Below are 7262 nucleotides of genomic sequence, written 5' to 3'. Positions count from 1 at the left end.
TGCCAAGATGACTACACATTCCTCCTCAACTCCTCATCCACAAAAACAAACAAGTCATTCAGCATCCTTCCCTTGCGTCTACCATGGCCCGCGTGATTTCTGGGTCGAGAGATTGCCACCAGGGAGAGGCGAGCATGGAAGCGGAAGCACGAGAGATGTCCCGCCTCGCTGCGAGAGCAGCCGACATGTCCCGCCGCACGGAAGTAGAAGCACAGAGGCCCCGCCGCGCTGCTAAAGTAGCACAGAGGTCCCGCCGCACCGTCGATGCAGCAAACTAGTCCGGCCGCGCCGCGGAAGCAGCAGAGATGTCCCGCCATGCCACGAAAGCAGCAGAGATGTCCCGCCGCACCGTGGCGGCCTGGGAAAATTTCTCGTGGGCAGGCGACGACTGTTACAGGCGCATGCATGCGATCGTCCATAGCCAGATGGATCAGATCTCCGGCTGGGCGAGGTTGTAGGACGATGTGAAAGCCTCGTTTGAACAGGCTACCGGCGTCATCCGGCAACTAAGGGAGGGCAATGAGATGCTCCGGGCCGAGCGCCACCTGCTGAGGAAGAAGATCGTCCGAAGTGCAGACCAGCAGGAGGAGACCAGTGCCTTGTTGAATAGGACCGGCGTCATCGTCAAGAAAACTTATGGACGAGAATGACATGCTCCGCAACGAGCGCCAAAGGCTGGTGGAGGAATCCATGGATGTTCTCAAGCAGCGTCTTGAGGACACGAAAGAGCTCATCGCCGCTTGCCGCGGAGACTAGTTCCCGCGGCCTGCAGCAACGCATCAAGAAAGTAGAGATCAGCGAGCCAGATCCTTGTCTTCCTTCTTCTTTTGCCCTTGTGTATTTCGAGCGTAGCCGCATGTGGCTTTTTTAATTATCTTTCTAATTATGTAAGACAATTAATCGTCCTTATCTTTCTGTGGAAGATCAATGTTGCGAGGCTGGAATGAAGAAAACTCTTGCTGTGGCGACCCTGGCGTTGCTGTTCTTCTAGTTGCTTCTGGGCTTCCTTTAGTTTCCTGGTTTCTTTTGATGTAATAATCGGTTTAGGATGTGGATTGTGTCGTCGGTTGTGAAATGTTGGGTTCTAGCGCGGATGTTTAGCCTTTGTTGGCCTCTTGGGATGTTGCGATTTCAATCTGGTAGCTTTTAGTCCTTCATGTTAGGCTGGAGTTGTTCCGAACTTCTTGTGAATTGTGGTGGTTTTAGTAATGAAAGTCAGAAGGGGCAAGCCCTTCTTTGATCAAAAAAAATTAATCATCCTTATATATTCATCAGTCTTGCTATAAGTCGCAGTAGATGCTATATAGGTCCGTCGGATCTTACATCAAGATCCGTGCTTTCAGATTTTATTTTTTCTCTCTTAAATCTCAGTCGAGTGAGACATAGCCACGCCATTAAACAGAGGCTCGGGCGCCATTAATGGAGACCTTGGGAGAGAGGTGGACGGCAGATGGAGGTCAAAGGGCTCTCCTCCCGATAAGCACGCGCAGGGGTCTGATCGCACGCCTCTCGTACTCAAATAGCTACCCTGCACGGCGCCTCCTAGCTAATAAAAAATGGGGACGCGTGGCGGCACGTAAATGGTACTAGTAAGTAGAACGCCCACGGTTTCAATAATACTTGTGTTTCCGATTGTAACGTGACAACACTTGTTCCAAAATGACTTTGTTGATTGTTAATGTGTGCGCCTTCGCAAATCGGACTGCAAATTTACCACAGCATGTTGGTGCCATGTCATGGCACCAAGCCAAGTTTCATTATTTTCATGCATGTTTTGGATTTACAGAATTAAGAAACTAAGTTTCTCAATGTTTCCAACCCAGCCACGATGCCCAGAATTTTGAATTTCATTCCCATTTCTTGCATGGAACCTAGAAATTTACCCGAGGACACACATGTGATTTTTTAACCAACTTTGGTGCACTGGAACATGTGCTTGTATTCCAAATTTGAATTATGCACACAAAGGTGACACGTTCCCTCCCAGAACCACGAGCCTTCTTGAGAGAAGCTCCGATTTGCAAGAAGCTTATACCAAAATTTGTTCCTATTTGGCCAATTGTTTTTACCACGACATGGTACTACCATGACATGACACCATGCGAAGTTTCATGATTTTAAAACCAAGTTTCTCAATGTTCTCGACCGAGCCACGATGCCCAGATGTTTGAATCTTATTCTCATTTTTTGCATGGGACCTACTCCCTCCTTCCATCTATATAGGGCCTAATGTGTTTTTCAAGACAACCTTTGAGTATAGACAAGATTAATAGCACATGAGATGTATACGATGAAAATTATATTATTGGGAGCTCCTTGACATACAAATTTGAAGGTATGCTTTGTGTAAGTTGCATGTCATATATTATTGCTCTAACGTTTGGTCAAAATTAGCCTCGAAAAACGCATTAGGACCTATATAGATGGAAGGAGGGAGTAGAAATTCACCGGAGGACACAAATGTGATTTTCAACCAACTTTGGTGCACGAGAGCATGTGCTTGTAGTTCAAATTTGACTTATGCACATTAAATGACCAGAAACTCAATTAATGTATAAAAAACGACAAACGAACCTAGAATAATTCCAAAATTTAACAGGGCACTAATGTAGTTCTATGTTGCCTTTGTTAAGAAACTCAAGGGGGGGGGGGGAGCGTATATCGTATCACACAAAGGTGGCACGTTCCCTCTTAGAACCACGAGCTTCCAAATCGGCCCAATTTTTTACCACAACATGTTAGTGCCATGACATGACACCATGCCAAGTTTCATGATTTCCAGCCAAGTTTTGGATTTACATGAATTTAAAATCTAAGTTTCTCGATGTTCTCGGCAGAGTCATGACGCCCAGATGTTTGAATTTCATTCTCATTTCTTCCATGGGACCTAGAAATTCAACCAAGGACACACATGTGATTTTTCAACCCACTTTGGTGCACCGGAGCATGTGCATGCAATTCATATTTAGATTATGCACATTAAAAGTCCAGAAACTCAATTAATGTATAAAAAGGCCAAATGAACCCGAAATAATTCCAAAATTTAACAGGGCACTCATATAGTTCTATGTTGCCTCTGTAAATAAAATCAGGGGGAGGCAGCGTATATCGTTTCGCACACAAAGGTGACACGTTCCCTCTCGGAACCACGAGGCTTGTTGAGAGAATCTCCGGTTTTGCAAGAGGCTTATACCAAAACTTGTCCCAATTCAGCCAAAAATTATACGTATGAAAACAGGGTTTAGATTATCCCGAACATCTCGCTACCTAGACCAATAATGTACTATGATTTGAATTCAACATAAAATGGATACAAATATTTGAATTGGAGAGCGTATGGTACATGTAGTTCATAGTGAAATATGATTACTGCTATATGCATGTCTTTTTGTTATCAAGATAATATTTAAATTATTGTATAACTTGACAACAATCGTATTCAAATAAGGAAAATTGATTCAAATTTAGTCCATATGGTAGACGACAATATATATGTTCACATGGTGGAGTAAAATGTTCATATATGATGGAAGATCAAAATGTACGACTACATCAATTATAAACCGCAAGGTCACCTAATGATATATTCGAATTCAACATAACATGGATTCAAAAATTGAAATTCGAGATCATGGCATCTATAATCATATAAAAAGGGACATTACTCTTTATTTGGTGGGAATTGATTTGTTTTTTGTTGTTGTTGAGGGAAGTGCGAATCGATTTGGTACTGTGCAGGGTAATCTTGTTCTCCCGATTTTTTTATATTTTTCTTGTCGTTTTTTCAATGGCATCTATAGCAATATAGTAAAAGGGGACATTACTCTCTTGTGTCTTGTATGAATTGTTTTTTTACACGTTAAGTTTTTCTGCCGAACAAGGAATCCACACCTTGTTACCCCAAAATTTTCAAGCTCGAGTATCTTTTGTCTCACCTGCTTTGAAACTCCCGCTTCTTCAACCCGCGCCGAGCCTTGTTATCCCGTAATTTGGACGCGCGCGAGAACTCCCTCCTCATCCGAAATCGCTCCCACGGCCCAGACACGCAAAATCCCCCTTCTACCCCTCAGCCAGAAATGAAGCTCCATGCCCCGGTGTCAAAATCGGTGGCGGTACGCTGGTAACTTACCCTACATTTCGGACAAGCGCGTCTTGAAGCTTGGCTTCCCCCTTCCCCTTTGCCCCCCCCCCCATTCGTACACCGAGGCCGCCAAAACCCACGAAACCCCATGCTCCTCCGTCGGCCTCCCGACCGCCGCCCAGCCGGAGACTCTTCCCCGACTACGTCGTCCACCACAACAGCTCGCCGTCCCTCATCCACCGTAGCGGATGAGGATCCATTGTCGATCTCGTCGTCCCGCCGGATCAGCCGCCCCGTCCTCCACCTCCAAGGAGCTACCCCGATGTTTGCCTTGTCTATCGCGCCACCTCAATCCCCACAGCGCCGTCTTGACCTGCCCCACTGGAACCGCAGCACCCTCACCAATTCCCCCGATGAAGCCGAGGCCAACTCGGTGCTACCAAGGAGGTTCTGCACTCACCAGTGCATTTTATCTTTTATTCGATCTCACGGGGCTGCCGATGCTCGATACCGAGTAGACATGGCGTCTCCATCCACGGCGCCGTCGCCGACCACATCATCCATGGCGTCTCTCCCCCATGTCGTTGCTTCCTCGGCGGCGACTTCCACAACGGCACTAGCTGCAGCTGCTCTGGCTCTCGCTCGTGCTGCGGCTCTGTTCTTGCTGTAGGTCATGCTGCTGCACTGCTCCTGCTTTCGTTCATACTGCTGCTCTGCTCTTGCTGTCGCTTGCGCTGCTGCTGCTGCTGCACAACCTCCGGCAGCTACAGGGGTTGCTACTTTAGCACTCGCTCGCGGTGCTACTACACGACTTGCTCTCTGCTAGTGCGTTCCCTGCTCGAGCGTCTGCTAATTTAGATCACTGCTTCTCTGCTACTAGTGCTCGAATGCCCTAAACATCTATTGCAATGCTCTATTACTAGTTCAATCAGTTTCGATAGTAAAATTCATCTTCGACTGTGAAGTTCATTTTCTTCAGTTAAGTTCAGAGTGAACAGTACTTACAGCATCTGTCGGAGCGGCTGTGGCACAGCTGATGCGTTTTACATCTAGCACTTTTTGGTGATGTATTTTACATCATCTATTGCAGATGATATTAGTGTCCCACTTCAGATTAATGTTGTCTGTCTTGTCATGTTTCAGCCTCATCGCCGTACACCTTAGCGGAGCTGCTCCAATGACGGAACCGTCCATCACAGTGGAGCAGTACCCTCGGCGCCGTTTCCAGAGGCCTCGGATCTTCTTCCCTGCCTCCGACAGTCACACCAGCATCATCACCATCCTCCATGTCCAACCCAATGATGCTGAGGTCCACAAGGCTATGCCAAAGAGGTTGTACACTTGTCGCACCACTTTGTTTCTCCATTCCTCTGTTCTTCCAATTCATGTGAGCCAAACATCCAGGTTGACTGAAATCCTATGTTTCCAAATGCTCTGCTTTGCACATGCATTCCTATCCTATTCCTGTGTTTTTCTTGTCCCTGCATTTATAGAATCCTCCAATTCTAAGGAGCCCTTACAGATTTACTTCATTTTCAGATTGGCGTCAAAGAAAATTCTGTGTGTTATGTCCTGCTCTTGCCGTGCCGTCATCCACCCCACCTGAGGTGCACTATCGACAGAAGCGTTCACTGCAGCATAGATCCCCCCTGCAGACTTTCTTTTGCCACCTCAGATCATCTTCCCCGTTGCCGGCAGCCATGCCAACTACATTACCATCATCGACTGAGCAGATGAACCTGAGGACTACACAATTTCGGAAGAGAGGTCACGATCTTTCGTGTTTGCTTACATTATACATCGGTTATTATTATCTGCTACTTTATCGTTCAATCTTGAGTTTTGAATTTCCCATGGGTCTCATATCGAGCCAACAACGAATAGTATCTGTCTACTATCTGGTTCATCTGGGGTCTTCTATGTGGTTCATGTTGGGTGGGCAACAAACAATAGATGATCCGTTGTCTATCTTTTTAAACTGAAGCTATAATCTACCTACTATCATTAGTTTTGGATCCGTCCACTCGTTTGCTACCATCAGTCTTGATTTTTGCATGCACCCCTTAGGCCTTACAAAATCTAACTATTTTTTTATTATGCATGTCAGATATTGTACACAATCATACTGAACATGTGGAGAAAAAGAGGAGACCGTTGCGTGCGAATATAATGTCATGCAGACGCCGCTCCATGGTGAGCGAAGTGCCCCCCCTCTCCTGCATTTCCAGATTGTATTCCGGAGGAAGATAACTGTTCAGATGAAGATTCAGAAGGAGCCGACCATGCCTGTTTACCACCTGAGGTGTTTGCTCTAACCTGGCATGCTGATGTTGGTCATATCATGCATATGGCGCCTTGCATTGCTTACATTATACATCTTATATGTCATCAGCTTAGTTTAGATTTGCTTTGTGTGAATGCCACCTGTTTGGTTTCTATATCATACTCCCACCATTCCTAAATATTTGTCTTTTTAGAGATTTCAACAAGTGACTACATACGGAACAAAATGAGTGAATCTACACTCTAAAATATGTCTATATACATCCGTATGTGGTAGTCCATTTGAAATCTCTAAAAGACAAATATTTAGGAATGGAGGGAGTATATGCAAATTATGCAATGCCATCTTCTTTAGCCAGTCATCATATACATGAACCATGCAATGCCATCCTGTTTAGCCAGTCATCGTATATGTGAATTGTATCGTGCCATATTTTTTCCATAATGTATTCCATTTGTCAACAATGTTTATACATTCATCTACTCTTCCTGTGCATCAGCCATTTGAGTCGGTCATGGGAAAATCTGGAGTGAAAACAAGGTCTTCTGAGCAGTCAGTGCTACCTGTCGATGCAGATTTCTTGCTGGTTATAGATAGCTCCTCAGAGGAGGATTCAGAGAGAGATGACCAGTTGTATCCCCCCCCCCCCGAGGTGCATGCTCTAACTTGGCTGGGTTATATTGCTCATATCATGCATATGGTGTCTTGCATTGCCATGCCATCTGCTTAGATTAGACATGCTTTGTGTGAATGCCTCCTGTTTGCTTTCTATATCAGATATGTGAATTATGCAATGCCATGTTTTTCAGCCAGTTATCATATATGTGAATTATGCACCGCCATGGAGCCAGGCATCATATATGTGAATTATCTCATGCCATCTTTTTTTTCATTACG

Source organism: Triticum aestivum, chromosome 5B (assembly GCF_018294505.1).
Source record: "Triticum aestivum cultivar Chinese Spring chromosome 5B, IWGSC CS RefSeq v2.1, whole genome shotgun sequence".
Taxonomy (NCBI): Eukaryota; Viridiplantae; Streptophyta; class Magnoliopsida; order Poales; family Poaceae; genus Triticum; species Triticum aestivum.
The sequence above is the reverse complement of the archived record's forward strand: the minus strand, read 5'-3'. Positions refer to the sequence as shown.